The sequence below is a fragment of the Arachis hypogaea genome, chromosome 16 (assembly GCF_003086295.3).
Source record: "Arachis hypogaea cultivar Tifrunner chromosome 16, arahy.Tifrunner.gnm2.J5K5, whole genome shotgun sequence".
Taxonomy (NCBI): domain Eukaryota; kingdom Viridiplantae; phylum Streptophyta; class Magnoliopsida; order Fabales; family Fabaceae; genus Arachis; species Arachis hypogaea.
The window spans coordinates 30,919,311-30,944,700 of NC_092051.1; the positions used below are offsets into that span (position 1 = coordinate 30,919,311).

The 25,390-nt window shown below is 38.8% G+C and overlaps 1 non-coding gene across 1 annotated transcript; it reads left to right on the top strand.

The window, feature by feature from the left end:
• The first annotated feature begins 15,389 nt into the window (after positions 1-15,389).
• Positions 15,390-15,493, top strand: LOC112761470 (small nucleolar RNA R71). Its single transcript, XR_003181865.1, has one exon. It is a non-coding gene; the product is annotated as a small nucleolar RNA R71 (small nucleolar RNA).
• The last annotated feature ends 9,897 nt before the right edge of the window (positions 15,494-25,390 follow it).

A 25,390-nucleotide genomic window follows, 5' to 3' on the forward strand; every position in this document is an offset into this window, starting at 1 on the left:
TTCGGCCATGTTTCCTTGTTTTTCGAAAATTTCTGTCAGGTCCTCTCCAGAGAGCTGTGCCTTAGCTTCCCTTAGCTTCCTCTTCAGAGTTCTTTCAGGTTTAGGATCAGCTTCAACAAGAATGTTCTTATCCTTGTTCCTGCTCATATGAAAAAGAAGAGAACAGAAAAGAAAATATGGAATCCTCTATGTCACAGTATAGAGATTCCTTATGTGAGTATAAGAAGAGAAGAATAGAAGGAGGAGAAGAGAAAAAGTCAAACACAGAGAAGAAGATGGGGTTCGAATTATGAGTAGAAGAGAAGTGTTAGTAGATAAATAAATAAATAGAAGGAGATGAGAGAGGGGGGAGAAAATTCAAATTTAATTTAAACTAAAAGGAAAAATATTTTTGTTTTTATTTTAAAATTTAGTTAGAATTCGAAAATTAAAAAGATAAATAGAATTAAAATTAAAATTTGAAACAATTAGTTAATTAATAAGAATTTTGAAAGAGTGGATAGGAGTTTTCGAAAATTAGAGAGAGAAAATTAGTTAGGTGGTTTTGAAAAAGATATGATTGAAATAGAAAACTTTTAAAAATAAACCAAAAAGTCAAGTAGTTAATTGAAAAAGATTGAAAATCAAATTTGAAAGGGTGAGAAGTTAGAAAAGATTTTGAAATTGATTTTGAAAAAGATATGATTGAAATTGAAAAAGATATGATTGAAAATCATTTTGAAAAAGATTTGAATTGGAAATTAAAAAATTTGATTTTGAAAATTGAAATTGATTACTTGACTAACAAGAAACTAAAAGATATGATTCTAAAATTTAAAGATTGAACCTTTCTTAATAGGAAAGTAACAAACTCAAAAATTTTTTTGAATCAATCACATTAATTGTTAGTAAAGATTTTGAAAAATATGGAATAAAATAAGAAAAATATTTTTGAAAATCAATTTGAATTTTCGAAAATATGAAAGAAAAAATGAAAAAGATTTGATTTTTAAAAAAAGTTTTGAAAAAGATAGAATTTTTAATTTGAAAATTTGATTTGACTCATAAGAAACAACTAAATTTTGAAAATTTTTTGAAAAAGTCAACTCAAATATTCGAAATTTATGAGAAGAAAAAGGAAAAGATATTTTTTTATTTTTGAATTTTTAATGAGGAGGGAGAAAAACATAAAAATGATGCAAAACATAAAAATTCAAGATCAAAACACATGATGCATGCAAGAATACTTAGAATGTCAAGATGAACACCAAGAACACTTTGGAGATCAAGATGAACATCAAGACTTATATTTGAAAATTTTTAAGAAAAGAAAAACATGCAAGACAGCAAACTTAGGAATTTTCAATGTTTAGACACTAACAAATTGAAAATGCATATGAAAAACAAGAAAAGACACAAAACATGAAAATGCAAAGATCAAACAAAGAAGATCATCAAGAACAACTTGAAGATCATGAAGAACACCATGCATGAGTTTCGAAAATTTTTAGGAAATTAAAAAAAATGCAATTGACACCAAACTTACAATTTGACACTAGACTCAAACAATAAACACAAAATTATTTTTGGTTTTATGATTTTATTAATTTTTTTTTGGATTTTTCAAAAATTAATTGGAATAATAAAAATAAGGATTTCAAATTTTCTAATGAGAAATCCAGGAATCATGCAATGTTAGTCTAAAACTTCGGTCCAGGAATTAGACATGGCTTACTAGCCAGCCAAGCTTTCAGTGAAAGCTCCGGTCCGAAACACTAGATATGGCCAATGGCCAGCCAAGCTTTAACATATCATTACATACAAAAGCTAAATTGCTGAGAAAGACAAAGAAGCTCTTCTAATGATAGTTAAAACCTCGGTCCAAAAGAATAGACATGGCTTAACAGCCAGCCAGGATTCAGCATATCACCATGAAACTCTAGAATTCATTCTTAAAAATTCTGAAGCCATAGGATAATTTATTTTATTTTGAAAATTTTTCGAAAATAAAAATAATAAAAAAGCTTAAAATTAAAATAAAATTACCTAATCTGAGCAACAAGATGAACCGTCAGTTGTCCAAACTCGAACAATCCCCGGCAACGGCGCCAAAAACTTGTTGTACGAAATTGTGATCTCTAGCAACGGCGCCAAAAACTTGGTACGCACTTTTATAATCTCAAATTCTTTTTCACAACTCCGATACAACTAACCAGCAAGTGCACTGGGTCGTCCAAGTAATAAACCTTACGTGAGTAAGGGTCGATCCCACGGAGATTGTCGGCTTGAAGCAAGCTATGGTCACCTTGTAAATCTCAGTCAGGCAGATTCAAATGGTTATGGGATTTTGATAATTATGATATAAAATATAAAATAGGATAGAGATACTTATGCAATTCATTGGTGAGAATTTCAGATAAGCGTATGGAGATGCTTTTGTTCCTTCTGAACCTCTGCTTTCCTACTACTTTCATCCAATCATTCATACTTCTTTCCATGGCAAGCTGTATGTTGGGCATCACCATTGTCAATGGCTACTTCCCGTCCTCTCAGTGAAAATGGTCCAAATGCGCTGTCACCGCACGGCTAATCATCTGTCGGTTTTTGATCATGTTGGAATAGGATCCATTGATCCTTTTGCGTCTGTCACACGCCCAACACTCGCGAGTTTGAAGTTTGTCACAGTCATCCCATCCCAGATCCTACTCGGAATACCACAGACAAGGTTTAGACTTTCCGGATCTCAAGAATGGCCGCCGAAAATTCTAGCTTATACCACGAAGACTCCGATCTTTCGGAATGGAGGCTAAGAGATAAATGCTCAACCCAAGGTAGAACGGAAGTGGTTGTCAGGCACGCGTTCATAGGTTGAGAATGGTGATGAGTGTCACAGATCATCACATTCATCATGTTGAAGTGCAAGCGAATATCTTAGAATAGGAATAAGCTTGAATTGAATAAGAAAACAATAGTACTTTGCATTAATTCATGAGGAACAGCAGAGCTCTACACCTTAATCTATGGTGTGTAGAAACTCTACCGTTGAAAATACATAAGTGATGAAGGTTCAGGCATGGCCAAATGGCCAGCCCCCTAAATGTGATCTCAGAACATAAAATTAGTCAAAGACTAACCAGAGATGTGAAATAAATTACTAAAAGTGGTTTTTATACTAAACTAGTAGCTAAGATTACATAAGATAAGTAAATGATGTAGAAATCCACTTCCGGGCCCACTTGGTGTGTGCTTGGGCTGAGCATTGAGCTTTCATGTGTAGAGACTCTTTTTAGAGTTAAACGCCAGGTTGTAGCCTGTTTCTGGCGTTTAACTCTAATTTGCAACCTGTTTCTGGCGTTTAACTCCAGAATAGGGCAGGGAGTTGGTGTTTGAACGCCAGTTTGCGTCGTTAAAACTCGTGCAAAGTATAAACTATTATATATTGCTGGAAAGCCCTGGATGTCTACTTTCTAACACAATTGAGAGCGCGCCAATTGGGTTTCTGTAGCTCCAGAAATTCTACTTTGAGTGCAGGGAGGTCAGAATCCAACAGCATCTGCAGTCCTTCTTCAGCCTCTGAATCAGATTTTTGCTCAAGTTCCTCAATTTCAGCCAGAAAATACCTGAAATCACAGAAAAATACATAAACTCATAGTAAAGTCCAGAAATGTTATTTTTATTTAAAAACTAATAAAAATATACTAAAAACTATGTAAAAACAATGCCAAAAAGCGTATAAATTATCCGCTCATCACACACACACTCAAACCAAGCTAATCAAAGATACAATCAATGGACACAATGGTTTTTCACTTAGGGTGAATGATGTGGTAAGATGAAGAACAAAAGGAAATTATAAAGGCTCAAAAGTGGTTTACAAATGTAGATGCAAGGGTTGGCCATATGGGTTAGTGATCTATACAAAGATGGCCTCCATCATACTAAATGCAATCCAAAACAACAAATATAGGACATATAGACTAAAGCAAATCTAAAATCACAATCATAAAAGGAGTTTATAACACACAAGAACAAAATTTGTGATTGAAAATATGCAACCACACACTTTAAGCTCAAATCTCACTTGGTATTTGTTCAAGCTCTTTTCTATGTTCCATATATAAAAGATACTTCAAGCAAGTTCAAAAATAATTTTCAAATCTAATCAATGGAATGCCCTAAAAGAGATTTCTTGAAAATTCTTTGTTATTTTACCAAACTTATTCAATCTAACATGCAACATACAAGTATTTACTATCATATAACTATAAGCATTAAAGAGATATATACAAACAAGCCAAGCCAAAAAAATGCAAACAAGAACAAAAATTACAAAAATTGAAGAAAAAGAGCAAAAAAGAATGTTGCAAAGTGTCTAGGAAAAGGAATTTTACCCCCCTTGAAGTTGGCGATCCTCCCCCACACTTAAATAATGTGCGGTCCTCCGTGCATGCACACGATCCGGGGGCTCCGGTTGCTTTGTAGACAAAGAAACAACAATTGAGGAAAGGTAAGATGTGTGTGGTATGATAAAAGACAATGTGTGTATTCTAAATGCGTGCTCAATTTAGAACACAAACATTGGCGGGGTAAAAACAAAAACTACCAAAGCAAAAGGAATAGCATGTTCCTCAATTAAGTGGTCTAGGTTGCAAGTGATGAATAAGCAACAACCCAAAATGATGAAAAGAGAAAATGACACAATCAACAATAACCAATTTAATAATGAAAAGAGACTACTTATTCACCCTTAGGAATAAGGAAATAATCACATGTATAAGGTGCTTGTTACAAAAAGTGACAAGTCTTGATAAGAATTAAGTCAAGTCAACTAAAAAAATGCAAAGCATTAACAAGGAACAAATACCTTGTTATGTGATTATATTCACTTAAGAACCATGATGACTAAGTAGCTCAACTCAATTCACTAAAGTAAAAGTGCACAAGACATGATGCCAAACAAGGATAAAGTCTAATGCATATGGTCATGACAACATATGAATCAGACTAACAATTCATCTAGGCAATTAAACAAAAACTCAATGCTCAAGTGCACATATCCATCAAACTTGAAATCAAATTCAAGCAAGAAGCAACCCAATCAATCATTAACAAACACTTGCAACTTATTTAATTAATAAACAACTAAACTAAAACTAATCTAATTACCAAAATAAAAATAAAATGCAAACAAAACAAAGTAGAGCAAGTAGAGAAGAAGGCAAAATCAAGAGAAGAGAGGGGTGGAAGAAAAAAAGAAAAGAAGAAGTAGAGAGAAAAAAAAAGAAAAGAAGTATAGTGGGTGAAAACAGGGGCGTGCGTGCGCACAAAGGGCTGTGCGCACGCACAGGAGGTCACGCGTACGCGTGATGCACGCCTGCAAGGGCGAAAATGCAAGGCGACACTTACGCGTGAGGGGCGCGTACACGTCCATGGGCGAAAAGAGAATGGTTGTGCGTTTGCACTATGCGTGCCAACGCCGCGACCAGAGACCTTATTTTGGGATGTGCATGGGCACAGGGCTGTGCCCACGCACAGAAAGCCTAAAATTTTTTTTAAGGAAAGGATCACGTGTGCGTGCGTGATAAACCACTATTTTATGGTTTATATTGTGTTTAATTGTGTGGTTTTATCATGATCTTTACCCACTTATTCATATGATTAGCATGCATTTATATTTCCTTCCTAAATTTATTACATGATTGAAAACTTGCTTCCTAGAGACTTTTGATTATGTATTTTAATTCTCCTTTATTCCATTCGATGCCGTGATCTGTGTGTTAAGTGTTTCAGGCTTTATAGGGCATGAATGAGTTGGAGATTCGAAAGGAAGCTTGCAAAAATGGAAGGAACACAAGAAATTGAGGAGATGACCAGCGAGAAGTGACGCGGCCGCATGGATCACGCGACCGCACGAAAGAGAGAAAATCGCATTGACACGGCCGCATGGCTCACGCGACCGCGCGGATGGAATAGCACAAGCGACGCGGAGGCGTGGACGACGCGCCCGCGTGGAGAAGCAAAACGCCGAATGACGCGTCCGCATGATTGACGCAATCGCGTGACGTGCGCGATCTGCATAATCTGCAGAATCGCTGGGGGCGATCTTGGGCCCTGTTTCGACCCAATTTTTGGCCCAGAAAAGCAGACTAGAGCCAGGGAACATGCAGAGACCAACAACAACATTCATTCTAGACAGTTTTAGTTTTTCAGATCTAGTTTTCCTCTCCTCTAGGTTTTCTCTCTACACATTCATAGTTCTTAGGATTTTTAATTGCTTTTTGCATTGGGATATTGAGAAGAGTTGTTACCTCATCAAGACTTCGTCATTCTAGTTCGTTTTCTTTACTTGGCTTTACTCTTCCATGTCCTTTAATTTATTTCAATCTTACTGTTGGATTATTTTGGAATTTATCAATACAAGAGTTATTTTTATTTTTAATTAATTCCTTTGAGTTTAATTTATCATGTCTTCCTTTAATTCCCTTTCCTATGTTATGAATTCCACATTCACAATGAGCGAGTAGTTCCCTAACTTGATGGGGAGTTGATTGAAAGGAACCCTTGAGTTGGAGTGCTCAAGGGAGAAATTGTAATTGGGTTTATTATTGGTTTGCTCTCTAGTCACTAACGCCAGTCCTTCCAAGTAAGCGGATTGGGACTTGTGAATAGAAACAGCATTCCAACTTGTTTGATTTTCTCTTACCTAGTAAGGGATAACTAAACAGAACAACCCCAATTATCAATTAATCTTGAAAGTACTGCAACAAGGATAGGGCTTCCAACTAATCTACTCCCAGTCAAGGCTTTTATTTAAATTACATTAATTCTCTGATTTAATTTCCTGTCATTCAACTCAAATCTTTTTTGAAAACCATCTGATTAATAAAATAGCACACTTTCTTGCAACTCGTTGGGAGATGACCTGGGATTCATACTCCCAGTATTTTAACTTTAATTTCTGTGACATCCTTTTAAATTGATAAGCGAATTTCTGGTTGGTTGAGAACTATACTTGCAACGCATATCTTATAACAATTCTTAACTTGCCAATTTCCGCCACGTCAATTTTTGGCGCCGTTGCCGAGGAGTTGCAATAGAGTGCTAAAGTTATTGATTGGATTTTATTTATTTGCATTTTATTTTATTTTGCTACTATGAGCTGCTTGTTTCTTTCGTTAGATGACGCGTTCACTTCCTGATCCAAACTTGCCAGTATTCGATCCTGAGATTGAAAGAACTATTTCATGAATAAGGCAAGCTCGACGTCGGTTAGTCCTCTCTGAGGGCGAATCTGAAACGTCATTTGGGGAAGAAACCAGCCCCCGTTCTACTGATTCGGTTGATTTACGTATAGGTGACATGGCAGCACCTAGGAGAGTTACTATCCAGGAGGCTGGAGCCCCTGATTTTACAATGCAACCGTTTCAAGCGCATCATCCAGCGGTGGCTACAGACTTTGAAATAAAGACCGCACTGCTCAATTTGATGCCCAAGTTTCATGGCTTACCTGCTCAAGAGCCTATCAAGCACCTAAGAGATTTTCAAGCAGCCTGTTCTACTATCAGGCGTGATGGTGCAGATGAAACTTCAATTTTGCTGAAAGCCTTCCCATTTTCTCTTGAGGGAAAGGCAAGGGAGTGGTACTACACTCAACCCGCTGTAACTGTATCCAACTGGGATACACTCAGAAGAGAATTTTTGTAAAAGTTTTTTCCAGCTGAAGTTAATGACAAACTGAGGAAGGATATTTCCATGATTGTTCAGGATGAATCTGAAACTCTCTATGAGTACTGGAAGCACTTCAATAATCTTCTGGAAGCTTGCCCTCACCATATGATTGACAAGATAGTATTACTCGGCTACATCATACAGGGCATGAGGCCCCAAGATAAGACCACATTGGAAAGTGCTAGCAATGGGTCTATGAAAAAGTACAAGACCACTGATGAGGCATGGCGATTGATCAGTGACTTAGCTGAATCTACTAGGAATCACAGGCAGAAACAAGGCCGTGCAAAAGCCGTTGTAGAAGTATCCTCTAGCAGAGAGACTGCTGCTTTAACTCAGAGTATCTGTGAAATGACCAACTTGCTGAAGCAGATGCAATTGAATCAACAACAAGTTCAGCAAGCTCAACCTTCTCCAACACAGCAAAACCAATAGTTAGTCCCACAAAGAGCGGAATTTGTGCTGATTATAGCCATTATACTGATGAATGTCCGCAGCTCCAGCAGGAAGACAACACCATGGCAGCCACTCATAACTTCTAGGACCGCCCCAACCAAGGGTACAATCAAAGTGGCAATTACAACCATGGGTGGCAGGACAATTCTAACCAAAATTGGAGGGACAACAACAACAGAAGAGGCAGAGATAATCAGGGAAATCAGAGGTAGAATAACAACAACAGGCAGCAGAACCAGTACCAGCCTTACAGAGCACCTCACCTGAGGCAATCCCAAGGACCACAGAATACCCAACAACAGACTTCTCAAATTACTTATCCTTCTTCTTCTGCTAATGATGACTTACTACAATCTATTGATCGGAGATAGCAGACCACAGAAAATAACATTAATGCCACTCTAAATGGTCTGAATGCTACTTTGCAAGCACTTGTCTCCCAGATTGGATCAATGAATAACTCCAATAACCAACCTTTGAGCTCCAGTGGAATTTCCTCTCAACCATTACCCAATCCCAAGGGTGGTATTAATGCCATCACCCTAAGGTCCAGAACCACACTGCAGGAGAGGACTCAGGAGGAGCCAAGCCCACCAGAACACGCCTCAGCTGAAGAGGTAGTGGAAATAGAAGATGTTGAAGAGGAAGAAGACATACAGGACTGGTGCACGAAATTGTGATCTCAGGCAATGGCGCCAGAAACTCTGTACGCACGTCTTAATAAATCGTTTTTCATTCACAACTTCGATACAACTAACCAGCAAGTGCACTGGGTCGTCTAAGTAATAAACCTTACGTGAGTAAGGGTCGATCCCACGGAGATTGTTGGTATGAAGCAAGCTATGGTCACCTTGTAAATCTCAGTCAGGCGGATATAAAATAGTTATGGAGTTTTCGAACATAAATAATAAATAGATAGAAAATAAGGATATAAACACTTATGTATATCATTGGTGAGAATTTCAGATAAGTGTATAGAGATGCTTTCGTTCCTCTGAACCTCTGCTTTCCTGCTGTCTTCATCCAATCAGTCTTACTCCTTTCCATGGCTGGCTTTATGTAAGGACATCACCGTTGTCAATGGCTACTTTTTATCCTCTCTGGAAAATGGTCCGATGCGCTGTCACTGCATGGCTAATCGTCTGGAGGCATCACCCTTGTCAATGGCTGCATCCCATCCTCTTGTGAAAATGGTCCAAATGCTCTGTCACAGCACGGCTAATCATCTGAGGTTCTCGATCATACTGGAATAGGATTCACCCTCCTTTTGTGTCTGTCACTACGCCCAGCACTCGCGAGTTTAAAGTTCGTCACAGTCATTCAATCCCAGAGTCCTACTCGGAATACCACAGACAAGGTTTAGACTTTCCGGACTCTCATGAATGCCGACATCAATCTAGCTTATACCACAAAGATTCTGATTAAGAGATCTAAGAGATACTCATTCAATCTAAGGTAGAACGGAAGTGGTTGTCAGGCACGCGTTCATAGGGAATGATGATGATTGTCACGTTCATCACATTCAGGTTAAAGTGCGAATGAATATCTTAGAAGCGGAATAAGTTGAATTGAATAGAAAAACAGTAGTACTTTGCATTAATCTTTGAGGAACAGCAGAACTCCACACCTTAATCTATGGAGTGCAGAAACTCTACTGTATGAAAATACATAAGTGAACATAGGGTAAGCATGGCCGAGTGGCCAGCCTCCCATGGAGGTCTAGAGATCTAAAAATGATCAAAAGATGATCCAAAGATGTCTAATACAATAGTAAAAAGTCCAATTTATACTAAACTAGTTACTAGGGTTTACAGAAGTAAGTAATTGATGCATAAATCCACTTCTGGGGCCCACTTGGTGTGTGCTTGGGCTGAGCTTTAATGTCACACGTGTAGAGGTCAATCTTGGAGTTGAACGCCAGTTTGTAACGTATTTCTGGCGTTCAACTCTGGCTTGTGACGTGTTTCTGGCGTTTAATTCCAGACAGCAGCATAGAACTGGCGTTCAACGCCCTTTTACATCGTCTAAACTCGGCCAAAGTATGAACTATTATATATTGCTGGAAAGACCTAGATGTCTACTTTCCAACGCAATTGGAAGCGCGCCATATTGAGTTCTGTAGCTCCAGAAAATCCACTTTGAGTGCAGGGAGGTCAGAATCCAACAGCATCAGCAGTCCTTCTTCTACCTCTGAATCTGATTTTTGCTTAAGTCTCTCAATTTCAGCCAGAAAATACCTGAAATCACAGAAAAACACACAAACTCATAGTAAAGTCCAGAAATGTGAATTTAACATAAAAACTAATGAAAACATCCCTAAAAGTAACCAGATTCTATTAAAAACATACTAAAAATAGTGCCAAAAAGTGTATAAATTATCCGCTTATCACAACACCAAACTTAAATTGTTGCTTGTCCCCAAGCAACTGAAAATATAATAGGATAAAAGAAGAGAATATACTATAAATTCCAAACTATCAATGAAACATAGCTCCAATTAAATGAGCGGGACTTGTAGCTTTTTGCCTCTTGAATAGTTTTGGCATCTCACTTTATCCATTGAAGTTCAGAATGATTGGCATCTATAGGAACTCAGAGTTCAGATAGTGTTATTGATTCTCCTAGTTCAGTATGATGATTCTTGAACACAACTATGTTATGAGTCTTGGCCGTGGCCCTGAGCACTTTGTTTTCCAGTATTACCACCGGATACATAAATGCCACAGACACATAATTGGGTGAACCTTTTCAGATTCTGACTCAGCTTTGCTAAAGTCCCCAATTAGAGGTGTCTAGGGTTCTTAAGCACACTCTTCTTTTGCTTTGGACCTTGACTTTAACCGCTCAGTCTCAAGTTTTCACTTGACACCTTCACACCACAAGCACATGGTTAGGGACAGCTTGGTTTAGCCGCTTAGGCCAGGATTTTATTCCTTTAGGCCCTCCTATCCACTGATGCTCAAAGCCTTGGGATCCTTTTTATTTACCCTTGCCTTTTGATTTTAAGGGTTATTGGCTTTTTGCTCTTGCCTCTTGGTTTTAAGAGCTTTTGGCTTTTTCTGCTTGCTTTTTATTTTTATTTTTTTCGCCTATATTTTTTTCTCTTTTTTTTTCTGCAAGCTTTGTTCTTTGCTGCTTTTTCTTGCTTTAAGAATCATTTTTATGATTTTTCAGATTATCAAATAACATGTCTCCTTATCATCATTCTTTCAAGAGCCAACATATTTAACATTCTTAAACAACAACTTCAAATGACATATGCACTGTTCAAGCATTCATTCAGAAAACAAGAAGCATTGTCACCACATCAATATAATTAAACTATGTTCAAGGATAAATTCGAAACTCATGTACTTCTTGTTCTTTTGAATTAAAACAGTTTTCATTTAAGAAAGGTAATGGATTCATAGGACATTCATAACTTTAAGACAAAGTTACTAAATACTAATGATCATGTAATGAAGACACAAACATGGATAAGCACTTAGTGATGGTGGTGTTTCCTTCTTGAGGAAGCAATGATGTCCTTGAGCTCTTCTATGTCTCTTCCTTGTCTTTATTGCTCCTCCCTCATTGCTTTTTGATCTTCTCTTATTTCATGAAGGATGATGGAGTGCTCTTGATGTTCCACCCTTAATTGTCCCATGTTGGAACTTAATTCTCCTAGGGAGGTGTTGATTTGCTCTTAATAGTTTTGTGGAGGAAAATGCATTTGAGGCATCTCCGGGATCTCATGGTGATGAGCTTCATGCGTCTCTTGAGATCCATGAATGGGCTCTCTTGCTTGCTCCATCCTTTTCTTAGTGATGGGCTTCTCTTCCTCAATGGGAATGTCTCCTTCTATGAAAGCTCCAGCTGAGTAACATAGATGGCAAATAAGATGAGGAAAAGCTAGCCTTGCCCCAGGAGAGGGCTTTTCGGCTATTTTGTAGAGTTCAAGGGAGATGACTGCATGAACTTCTACTTCCTCTCCAATCATGATGCTATGAATCATGATGGCCCGATCCACAGTAACTTCAGATCGGTTGCTAGTGGGGATGATGGAGCATTGGATGAACTCCAACCATCCTCTAGCCACAGGCTTGAGGTCCAGTCTTCTTAGTTGAACCGGCTTGCCTTTGGAGTCAATCTTCCATTGAGCTCCTTCCATACATATGTCCCTGAGGACTTGGTCCAACCTTTGATTAAAGTTGACTCTTCTAGTGTATGGGCGTGCATCTCCTTGCATCATAGGCAAGTTAAACGCCAACCTCACATTTTCCGGACTAAAATCTAAGTATTTCCCCCGAACCATTGTAATATAATTCTTTGGATTCGGGTTCTTACTTTGATCATGGTTCCTAGTGATCCATGCATTGGCATAGAACTCTTGAACCATTAGGATGCCGACTTGTTGGATGGGGTTTGTTAGAACTTTCCAACCTCTTCTTTGGATTTCATGTCGGATCTCCGGATACTCATTTCTTTTAAGCTTGAAAGGGACCTCGGGGATCACCTTCTTCTTGGCCATAATATCATAGAAGTGGTCTTGATGAGCTTTAGAGATGAATCTTTCCATCTCCCATGACTCGGAGGTGGAAGCTTTTGTCTTCCCTTTCTCTTTTCTAGAGGATTCTCCGGTCTTGGGTGCCATCAATGGTAATGGAAAAACAAAAAGCTTATGCTTTTACCACACCAAACTTAGAATATTGCTCGTCCTCGAGCAAGAGAAGAAAGAATAGATGAAGAAGAAGAAGAAAATATGGAGGAGAGAGGGGAGGGTATATTCGGCCAAGAAGAGAAGAGAGGTTTGTGTTGTGTGAAGATGAAGAAGAATGGAGGGATTTATATAGGGAAGGGAGAGGGGGTAAGGTTCGGCCATAAGGGTGGGTTTTGGGTGGGAAATTGATTTTGAATTTTGAAGGTAGGTGGAGTTTATGAGGTAGGTTTATAGGGAAGAGTGGATGGATGTGAGTGGTGAAGTGGTGATAGGGAAGAGAGATTGAGGTGATTGGTGAAGACTTTTGGGGAAGAGTGTTTATGGGATTATGTGAAAGAGGGGTGAGAAGAAGTTAGTGGAGGTAGGTGGGGATCCTGTGGGGTCCACAGATCCTGAGGTGTTCAAGGATTTACAACCTTGCACCAAATTAGGCATGCAAAATGCCCTTGCACACAACTCTGGGCGTTCAGCACCAGATTGGTGCTGGTTCTGGGCGTTGAACGCCCATTTGTTGCCCATTTCTGGGGTTGAACGCCAGAACCATGCTTGTTCTGGGCGTTCAGCGCCAGCTCTTCTCCAGGGTGCAATTCTGGCGTTCAAACGCCCAGATGCTGCCCATTTTGGGCGTTCAGCACCAGAACCATGCTCTGTTCTGGCGTTGAATGCCAGCCAGATGCTTCTTACTGGCGTTTAGGTCTTCCTCCAGGGTGTAATTTTTCTTCTGCTATTTTTGATTCCGTTTTCAATTTTTATATTTATTTTGTGACTCCACATGATCATGAACCTAATAAGACATGAAAGAACAAGAAAAATAAAATTAGATAAATAAAAATTGGGTTGCCTCCCAACAAGCGCTTCTTTAATGTCAATAGCTTGACAGTGGGCTCTCATAGAGCCTCACAGATGTTCAGAGCATTGTTGAGACTTCCCAACACCAAACTTAGAGTTTGACTGTGGGGGCTCTGGTTGACTCTGTTTTGAGAGAAGCTTACTGTGCCTCTTTTCCATGTTTACAGAAGGGTAACCTTGAGTTGTAAACACAAGGGAGTCCTCATTCAATTGAAGGACTAATTCACCTCTGTCAACATCAATCACAGCTCTTGCTGTGGCTAGAAAAGGTCTTCCAAGGATGATAGATTCATCCTCATCCTTCCCAGTATCAAGGATTATGAAATCAGCAAGGATGTAAAGGCCTTCAACCTTTACTAACACGTCCTCTACTTGTCCATAAGCCTGTTTTCTTGAATTGTCTGCCATCTCTAATGAGATTTTAGTAGCTTGCACCCCAAAGATTCCCAGTTTCTCTATTACAGAGAGGGGCATGAGGTTTATCCCTAAACCAAGGTCACACAGAGCCTTTTCAAAGATCATGTTGCCTATGGTACAAGGTATTACGAACTTTCCAGGATCCTGTTTCTTCTGAGGCAATGTCAGTTGATCCAGATCACTTAGTTCATTGGTGAACAAGGGAGGTTCATCTTCCCAAGTCTCAATACCAAATAATTTGACATTCAGCTTCATGATTGCACCAAGGTACTTGGTAACTTGCTCTTCAGTAACATCCTCATTCTCTTTAGAAGATGAATACTCGTCAGAGCTTATGAAGGGCATAAGGAGGTTTAATGGAATCTCTATGGTCTCTAGATGAGTCTCAGATTCCTTTGGTTCCTCAAAGGGAAACTCCTTATTGATCACTGAACGTCCTAGGAGGTCTTCCTCAGTGGGATTTACGTCCTCCCCTTCCTCTCCAGGTTCGGCCGTGTTGACTATGTCAATGGCCTTGCAATCTCCTTTTGGATTTTCTTCTGTATTGCTTGGGAGAGTACTAGGAGGGATTTCAGTGATCCTTTTACTCAGCTAGCCCACTTGTGCCTCCAAATTTCTAATGGAGGACTTTGTTTCATTCATGAAACTTACAGTGACCTTAGATAGATCAGAGACTAAGTTTGCTAAATTAGAGGTATTTTGTTCAGAGTTCTCTGTCTGTTGCTGAGTGGATGATGGAAAAGGTTTACTATTGTTAAACCTATTTCTTCCACCATTATTAAAGCCTTGTTGAGGCTTTTGTTGATCCTTCCATGAGAGATTTGGGTGATTTCTCCATGAGGGGTTATAGGTGTTTCCATAAGGTTCACCCATGTAATTCACCTCTGCTATTGCAGGGTTTTCAGGATCATAAGCTTCTTCTTCAGAAGATGCCTCTTGAGTACTGTTGGATGCAGCTTGCATTCCATTCAGACTCTGAGAAATCATATTGACTTGCTGAGTCAATATTTTATTCTGAGCCAATATGGCATTCAGAGTATCAATTTCAAGAACTCCCTTCTTCATAGGCGTCCCATTACTCACAGGATTCCTCTCAGAAGTGTACATGAACTGGTTATTAGCAACCATGTCAATGAGTTCTTGAGCTTCTGTAGGCGTTTTCTTTAAGTGAATGGATCCACCTGCAGTGGTATCCAATGAAATTTTAGCTAATTCAGACAGACCATCATAGAATATGTCTAGGATGGTCCATTCTGAAAGCATGTCAGAAGGACACTTTTTGGTCAGTTCTTTGTATCTCTCCCAAGTTTCATAGAGGGATTCACCTTTTTTCTGTCTGAAGGTCTGAACATCCACTCTAAACTTACTCAGATTTTGAGGAGGAAAGAACTTGGCTAAGAAAGCCTTGACCAGCTTATCCCAAGAGTTCAGGCTATCCTTAGGTTGAGAGTCCAACCATATTCTAGCTCTGTCTCTCACAGCAAAAGAGAAAAGCATGAGCCTGTAGACTTCAGGATCTACTCCATTAGTCTTAACAGTATCATAGATCTACAAGAATTCAGTTAAGAACTGAAAAGGATCTTCAGATGGAAGTCCATGAAACTTGCAGTTCTGCTGCATCAGAGAAACTAATTGAGGTTTCAGCTCAAAATTGTTTGCTCCAATGGCAGGAATGGAGATGCTTCTTCCATGTAAATTGGAATTAGGTGCAGTAAAGTCACTAAGCATCCTCCTTGCATTATTATTATTTTCGGCTGCCATCTCCTCTTCCTGTTCGAAAATTTCTGAAAGGTGCTTGCTGGATTTTTGTAATTTAACTTCTCTTAGTTTCCTCTTCAGAGTCCTTTCAGGTTCTGGATCTGCTTCAACAAGAATATTCTTGTCCTTGCTCCTGCTCATATGAAAAAGAGGGACAGAAAAATAATAATAATAGGGGTCCTTTTTACCACAGTATAGAGGTCCCTGTGTGAGTAGAAGAAAAGAAGAAGAAAAAATTCGAACACAGATGGGAGAGGGGTTCGAATTTGGGTGAGATGAAGTGTTAGTAGATGAATAAATAAATAGAAGGAGATAAGAGAGAGAGAGAATTTTCGAAAATAATTTTTGAAAAAGAGTTAGTGATTTTCGAAAATAGTTTTTGAAAAAGGTTAGTAATTTTTGAGAATTAAAATAAAAAATTAAAATAATTAGTTAATTAAAAAGAAATTTTGAAAAAGAGGGAAGATATTTTCGAAAATTAGAGAGAGAGGGAGTTAGTTAGGTAGTTTTGAAAAAGATAAGAAACAAACAAAAAGTTAGTTAGTTAGTTGAAACAAATTTGAAAATTAATTTTGAAAAGATAAGAAGATAAGAAGTTAGAAAGGATATTTTAAAATCAAATTTTGAAAAAGATAAGATAAAGAGATATTTTTCAAAAGATATGATTGAAATTAGTTTTGAAAAAGATTTGATTTTTAAAATCACAATTAATGACTTGATTCACAAGAAATCACAAGATATGATTCTAGAACTCAAAGTTTGAATCTTTCTTAACAAGCAAGTTACAAACTTGGAATTTTTGAATCAAAACATTAATTGATGATGTTATTTTCGAAAATTAGGAGATAAAGATAAGAAAAAGATTTTTGAAAAATATTTTTAAAATTTTCGAAAATAAATAAGAAAAGTGAAAAAGATATGATTTTTGAAAAAGATTTTGAAAAAGATAAAATTTGAAAATTTGATTTGACTCATAAAAACAACTAGATTTTAAAAATTTTTGAAAAAGTCAATCCAAATTTTCGAAATTTATGAGAGAAAAAGGGGAAGATATATATATATATATATATATATATATATATATATATATATATATATTATTTTTGAATTTCTTATGATGAGAGAGAAAAACATGAAAATGATGCAATGCATGAAAATTTTGGATCAAAGTATGTGATGAATGCAAGAACACTATGAATGTCAAGATGAACACCAAGAACACTTTGAATGTCAAGATGAACATCAAGAACATATTTTTGAAAAATTTTTAATGCAAAGAAAACATGCAAGACACCAAACTTAAAAATTTTTTATGTATAGACACTATGAATGCAAGAATGCATATGAAAAACAAGAAAAGACACAAAACATGAAAACATCAAGATCAAACAAGAAGACTTACCAAGAACAACTTGAAAATCATGAAGAACACTATGAATGCATGATTTTTTCGAAAAATGCAAGATGAACATGCAATTGACACCAAACTTAAAATCTGACTCAAAACTCAAACAAGAAACATAAAATATTTTTGATTTTTATGATTTTATGATTTTTTTTGGATTTTTTCGAAAATTATTTGAGAAAAAGAAAAATAAGGATTCCAAAATTTTTAATATGAATTCCAGGAATCGTACTATTATTCTAAAGCTCCAATCTGAGGGTTAGACATGGCTTAATAGCCAGCCAAGCTTTAGCATGTAGCATCAGAATATACTGCTCATTACTTATCAAATTAACTTGCCTCTATGCTGATAGTTTGGAAGCCTCAGTCCAAAAGAATTTAGACATGGCTTTACAGCCAGTCAGGCTTCACATGCTTCATGAAACTCTAGAATTCATTCTTAAAAATTCTGAAGAAAAATATATTTTTGAAAACATTTATTTTAAAATTTTTTTTTTCGAAAACAAAGGAGAAAATTTTTGAAATATTTTTGAAAAAATTTTTGAAAATAAAACAAAAAGAAAATTACCTAATCTGAGCAACAAGATGAACCGTCAGTTGTCCAAACTCGAACAATCCCCGGTAACGGTGCCAAAAACTTGGTGCATGAAATTGTGATCTCAGGCAACGGCGCCAGAAACTTTGTACGCACGTCTTAATAAATCGTTTTTCATTCACAACTTCGATACAACTAACCAGCAAGTGCACTGGGTCATCCAAGTAATAAACCTTACGTGAGTAAGGGTCGATCCCACGGAGATTGTTAGTATGAAGCAAGCTATGGTCACCTTGTAAATCTCAGTCAGGTGGATATAAAATAGTTATGGAGTTTTCAAACATAAACAATAAATAGATAGAAAATAAGGATAGAAACACTTATGTATATCATTGGTGAGAATTTCAGATAAGTGTATAGAGATGCTTTTGTTCCTCTGAACCTCTGCTTTCCTGCTGTCTTCATCCAATCAGTCTTACTCCTTTCCATGGCTGGCTTTATGTAAGGACATCACCGTTGTCAATGGCTACTTTTTATCCTCTCTGGAAAATGGTCCGATGCGCTGTCACTGCATGGCTAATCGTCTGGAGGCATCACCCTTGTCAATGGCTGCATCCCATCCTCTTGTGAAAATGGTCCAAATGCTCTGTCACAGCACGGCTAATCATCTGAGGTTCTCGATCATACTGGAATAGGATTCACCCTCCTTTTGCGTCTGTCACTACGCCCAGCACTCGCGAGTTTAAAGTTCGTCACAGTCATTCAATCCCAGAGTCCTACTCGGAATACCACAGACAAGGTTTAGACTTTCCGGACTCTCATGAATGCCGCCATCAATCTAGCTTATACCACGAAGATTCTGATTAAGAGATCCAAGAGATACTCATTCAATCTAAGGTAGAACGGAAGTGGTTGTCAGGCACGCGTTCATAGGGAATGATGATAATTGTCACGTTCATCACATTTAGGTTGAAGTGCGAATGAATATCTTAGAATCGGAATAAGTTGAATTGAATAGAAAAACAATAGTACTTTGCATTAATCTTTGAGGAACAGCAGAGCTCCACACCTTAATCTATGGAGTGCAGAAACTCTACCGTATGAAAATACATAAGTGAACATAGGGTAAGCATGGCCGAGTGGCCAGCCTCCCATGGAGGTCTAGAGATCTAAAAATGATCAAAAGATGATCCGAAGATGTCTAATACACTTCTGAGAGGAATCCTGTGAGTAATGGGACGCCTATGAAGAAGGGAGTTCTTGAAATTGATACTCTGAATGCCATATTGGCTCAGAATAAAATATTGACTCAGCAAGTCAATATGATTTCTCAGAGTCTGAATGGAATGCAAGCTGCATCAAACAGTACTCAAGAGGCATCTTCTGAGGAAGAAGCTTATGATCCTGAGAACCCTGTAATAGCAGAGTTAAAATACATGGGTGAACCATATGGAAACACCTATAATCCATCATGGAGAAATCATCCAAATCTCTCATGGAAGGATCAAAAGCCTCAACAAGGCTTTAATAATGGTGGAAGAAACAGGTTTAGCAATAGCAAGCCTTTTCCATCATCCACTCAGCAACAGACAGAGAACTCAGAACAAAGTACCTCTAATTTAGCAAACTTAGTCTCTGATCTATCCAAAGCCACTGCAAGTTTAATGAATGAAACAAGGTCTTCCATTAGAAATTTGGAAGCACAAGTGGGCCAGCTGAGTAAAAGGATCACTAAAATCCCTCCTAGTACTCTCCCAAGCAATACAGAAGAGAATCCAAAAGGAGAGTGCAAGGCCATTGACATAAGCACCATGGCCGAACCTGTAAGGGAAGGAGATGACGTGAATCCCAAGGAGGAAGACCTCCTGGGACGTCCAGTGATCAATAAGGAGCTTTCCTCTGAGGAACCAAAGAACTCTGAGGCTCATCTAGAGACCATAGAGATTCCATTGAACCTCCTTATACCATTCATGAGCTCTGATGAGTATTCCTCTTTTGAAGAGAATGAGGATGTTACTGAAGAGCAAGCTGCCAAGTTCCTTGGTGCAATCATGAAGCTAAATGCCAAATTATTTGGTATTGAAACTTGGGAAGATGAACCTCCCTTGTTCACTAATGAACTAAGTGATCTGGATCAACTGACATTGCCTCAGAAGAGACAGGATCCTGGAAAGTTCATAATATATTGTACCATAGGCACCATGATCTTTAAGGCTCTGTGTGACCTTGGTTCAGGAATAAACCTCATGCCCCTCTCTATAATAGAGAAACTGGGAATCTATGGGGTGCAAGCTGCTAAAATCTCTTTAGAGATGGCAGACAATTCAAGAAAACAGGCTTATGGACAAGTAGAGGACGTGTTAGTAAAGGTTGAAGGCCTTTACATCCCTACTGATTTCATAGTCCTGGATACTGGAAAGGAAGAGGATGAATCCATCATCCTAGGAAGACCTTTCCTAGCCACAGCAAGAGCTGTAATTGATGTGGACAAAGGAGAATTGATCCTTCAATTAAATAAGGACAACCTTGTGTTTACAACTCAAGGATCTCTCTCTGCATCCATGGAGAGGAAGCAGAAAAAGCTTCTCTCAAAGCAGAGTCAACCAAAGCCCCCACAGTCAAACTCTAAGTTTGGTGTTGGGAGGCCACAACCAAACTCTAAGTTTGGTGTCAAACCCCCATATCCAAACTCTAAGTTTGATGTTGGGAGGTCTCAACAAAGCTCTGCACATCTGTGAGGCTCCATGAGAGCCCACTGTCAAGCTATTGACATTAAAGAAGCGCTTATTGGGAGGCAACCCAATGTTTATTTATCTAATTTTATTTTTGTTTTTCATGTTTTCTTAGGTTCATGATCATGTGGAGTCACAAAATAAACGAAAAATTTAGAAACAGAATCAAAAACAGCGGAAGAAAAATCACACCCTGGAGGAAGCACCTGCCTGGCGTTCAACGCCAGAACAGAGCATGGTTCTGGCGCTGAACGCCGAAAAGGGGCAGTATCTGGGCGCTGAACACCCAAAATGGGCAGCATCTGGGCGCTGAACGCCAGAATTGCACCCTGGAGAGGAGCTGGCGCTGAACGCCCAGAACAAGCATGGTTCTGGCGTTCAACGCCAGAAATGGGCAACAAATGGGCGTTGAACGCCCAAAATGGGCACCAACCTGGCGCTGAACGCCCAGAGTTGTGTGCAAGGGCATTTTGCATGCCTAATTTGGTGCAAGGTTGTAAATCCTTGAACACCTCAGGATCTGTGGACCCCACAGGATCATCTCAGGATCTGTGGACCCCACAGGATCCCCACCTACCTCCACTCACTTCTTCTCACCTCTCTTTCATACAATCCCATAAACACTCTTCCCCAAAACCCTTCACCAATCACCTCAATCTCTCTTTCCCATCACCTCTTCACCATTCACATCCATCCACTCCTCCCCATTAACCTACCCAATAAACTCTACCTACCTTCAAAATTAAAATCAAATTTCCCACCCAAACCCACCCATATGGCCGAACCTTAACCCTCCCTCCCTTTCCTATATAAAGCCTTCCATTCTTCCTCATTTTCACACAACACAACCCTCTCTTCCCTTCTTGGCCGACACACACCTCCCCCCTCTTCTCCATCTTTTCTTCTTCTTCTTCATCTAATTCTTTATTTTCTTGCTCGAGGGCGAGCAATATTCTAAGTTTGGTGTGGTAAAAGCATAAGCTTTTTGTTTTTCCATTACCATTTATGGCACCTAAGACTGGAGAATCCTCTAGAAAAGGGAAAGGGAAGACAAAAGCTTCCACCTCCGAGTCATGGGAGATGGAAAGATTCATCTCCAAAGCTCATCAAGACCACTTCTATGATGTTGTGGCCAAGAAGAAGGTGATCCCCGAGGTCCCTTTCAAACTCAAAAGAAATGAGTATGCGGAGATCCGACATGAAATTCAAAGAAGAGGTTGGGAAGTTCTAACAAATCCCATCCAACAAGTCGGCATCCTAATGGTTCAAGAGTTCTATGCCAATGCATGGATCACCAAGAACCATGATCAAAGTAAGAACCCGGATCCAAAGAACTATGTTACAATGGTTCGGGGGAAATACTTGGATTTTAGTCTGGAAAATGTGAGGTTGGCGTTTAACTTGCCTATGATGCAAGGAGATGAACGCCCCCACACTAGAAGGGTCAACTTTAATCAAAGGTTGGACCAAGTCCTCATGGACATATGTGTGGAAGGAGCTCAATGGAAGATTGACTCCAAAGGCAAGCCGGTTCAACTAAGAAGATTGGACCTCAAGCCTGTGGCTAGAGGATGGTTGGAGTTCATCCAACGCTCCATCATCCCCACTAGCAACCGATCTGAAGTTACTGTGGATCTGGCCATCATGATCCATAGCATCATGATTGGAGAAGAAGTAGAGGTTCATGAAGTCATCTCCCTTGAACTCTACAAAATAGCCAAAAAGCCCTCTCCTGGGGCAAGGCTAGCTTTTCCTCATCTTATTTGCCATCTATGTTACTCAGCTGGAGCTTTCATAGAAGGAGACATTCACATTGAGGAAGAGAAGCCCATCAATAAGAAAAAGATGGAGCAAGCAAGAGAGCCCATTCATGGAGCTCAAGAGGCGTATGAAGCTCATCACCATGAGATCCCGGAGATGCCTCAAATGCATTTTCCTCCACAAAACTATTGGGAGCAAATCAACACCTCCCTAGGAGAATTAAGTTCCAACATGGGACAATTAAGGGTGGAACATCAAGAGCACTCCATCATCCTTCATGAAATTAGAGAAGATCAAAAAGCAATGAGGGAGGAGCAACAAAGACAAGGAAGAGACATAGAAGAGCTCAATGAGATCATTGGTTCCTCAAGAAGGAAACACCACCATCACTAAGGTGGATTCATTCCTTGTTCTTATTTCTTCTGTTTTTCGTTTTCTCTATGTTAAGTGCTTATCTATGTTTGTGTCTTCATTACATGATCATTAGTAGTTAGTAACTTTGTCTTAAAGTTATGAATGTCCTATGAATCCATCACCTCTCTTAAATGAAAAATGTTTTAATTCAAAAGAACAAGAAGTACATGAGTTTTGAATTTATCCTCGAACTTAGTTTAATTATATTGATGTGGTGACAATGCTTCTTGTTTTCTGAATGTATGCTTGAACAGTGCATATGTCTTTTGAAGTTGTTGTTTAAGAATGTTAAATATGTTGGCTCTTGAAAGAATGATGACAAGGAGACATGTTATTTGATAATCTGAAAAATCATAAAAATGATTCTTGAAGCAAGAAAAAGCAGCAAAGAACAAAGCTTGCAAAAAAAAAGGCGAAAAAAAATAGAAAGAAAAAGCAAGCAGAAAAAGCCAAAAGCTCTTAAAACCAAGAGGCAAGAGCAAAAAGCCAATAACCCTTAAAACCAAAAGGCAAGGGCAAATAAAAAGGATCCCAAGGCTTTGAGCATCAGTGGATAAGAGGGCCTAAAGGAATAAAATCCTGGTCTAAGCGGCTAAATCGAGCTGTCCCTAACTGTGTGCTTGTGGCGTGTAGGTGTCAAGTGAAAACTTGAGACTGAGCGGTTAAAGTCAAGGTCCAAAGCAAAAAAAGAGTGTGCTTAAGAACCCTGGACACCTCTAATTGGGGACTTTAGCAAAGCTGAGTCACAATCTGAAAAGGTTTACCCAATTATGTGTCTGTGGCATTTATGTATCCGGTGGTAATACTGGAAAACAAAGTGCTTAGGGCCACGGCCAAGACTCATAAAATAGTTGTGTTCAAGAATCATCATACTGGACTAGGAGAGTCAATAACACTATCTAAACTCTGAGTTCCTATAGAAGCCAATCATTCTGAACTTCAATGGATAAAGTGAGATGCCAAAACTATTCAAGAAGCAAAAAGCTACAAGTCCCGCTCATCTGATTGGAGCTATGTTTCATTGATAGTTTGGAATTTATAGTATATTCTCTTCTTTTTATCCTATTTGATTTTTAGTTGCTTGGGGACAAGCAACATTTTAAGTTTGGTGTTGTGATGAGCGGATAATTTATACGCTTTTTGGCATTGTTTTTAGTATGTTTTTAGTAGAATCTAGTTACTTTTAGGGATGTTTTCATTAGTTTTTATATTAAATTCATATTTCTGGACTTTACTATGAGTTTGTGTGTTTTTCTGTAATTTTAGGTATTTTCTGGCTGAAATTGAGGGACTTGAGCAAAAATCAGATTTAGAGGTTGAAGAAGGACTGCTGATGCTGTTGGATTCTGACCTCCCTGCACTCAAAGTGGATTTTCTGGAGCTACAGAACTCAAAATGGCGCGATTTTATATGCGTTGGAAAGTAGATATCCAGGGCTTTCCAGCAATGTATAATAGTCCATACTTTGGCCGAGTTTAGACGACGCAAACTGGCGTTCAACGCCAGCTTTCTGCCCAATTCTGGCGTCCAGCGCCAGAAACAAGTTGCAAAGTGGAGTTCAACGCCCAAAATGGCATAAAAGCTGGCGTTCAACTCCAAGAATGACCTCTCCACGTGTAGACTTCAAGCTCAGCCCAAGCACACACCAAGTGGGCCCCGGAAGTGGATTTATGCATCAATTACTTACTTCTGTAAACCCTAGTAGCTAGTTTATTATAAATAGGACCTTTTACTATTGTATTAGATATCTTTGATCAGTTGTATGCTATCTTAGATCACGTTTTGGGGGCTGGCCATCTCGGCCATGCCTGGACCTTTCACTTATGTAATTTTAACGGTAGAGTTTCTACACTCCATAGATTAAAGTGTGGAGCTCTGCTGTTCCTCAAAGATTAATGCAAAGCACTACTGTTTTCTATTCAATTCATCTTATTTCGCTTCTAAGATATTCATTCGCAGTTCAACCTGAATGTGATGAATGTGACAATCATCATCATTTCCTATGAACGCGTGCCTGACAACCACTTCCGTTCTACCTTAGATTGAATGAGTATCTCTTAGATCTCTTAATCGGAATCTTTGTGGTGTAAGCTAGAATGATGGCGGCATTCAAGAGAATCCGGAAAGTCTAAACCTTGTCTGTGGTATTCCGAGTAGGATTCAATGATTGAATGACTGTGACGAGCTTCAAACTCGCGAGTGCTGGGCGTAGTGACAGACGCAAAAGGATGGTGAATCCTATTCCAGCATGATCGGGAACCTCAGATGATTAGTCGTGCCGTGACAGGGTATCTTGGACCATTTTCACAAGAGGAGGGGATGTAGCCACTGACAACGGTGATGCCCTTGCATAAAGTCAGCCATGGAAAGGAGTGAGACTGATTGGATGAAGACAGCAGGAAAGCGGAGGTTTAGAGGAACGAATGCATCTCCATACGCTTATCTGAAATTCTCACCAATGATTTACATAAGTATTTCTATCCTTCTTTTATTACTACATTTCGAAAACTACATAACTATTTTATATCCGCCTGACTGAGATTTACAAGGTGACCATAGCTTGCTTCATACCAACAATCTCCGTGGGATTCGACCCTTACTCACGTAAGGTATTACTTGGACGACCCAGTGCACTTGCTGGTTAGTTATGCGAAGTT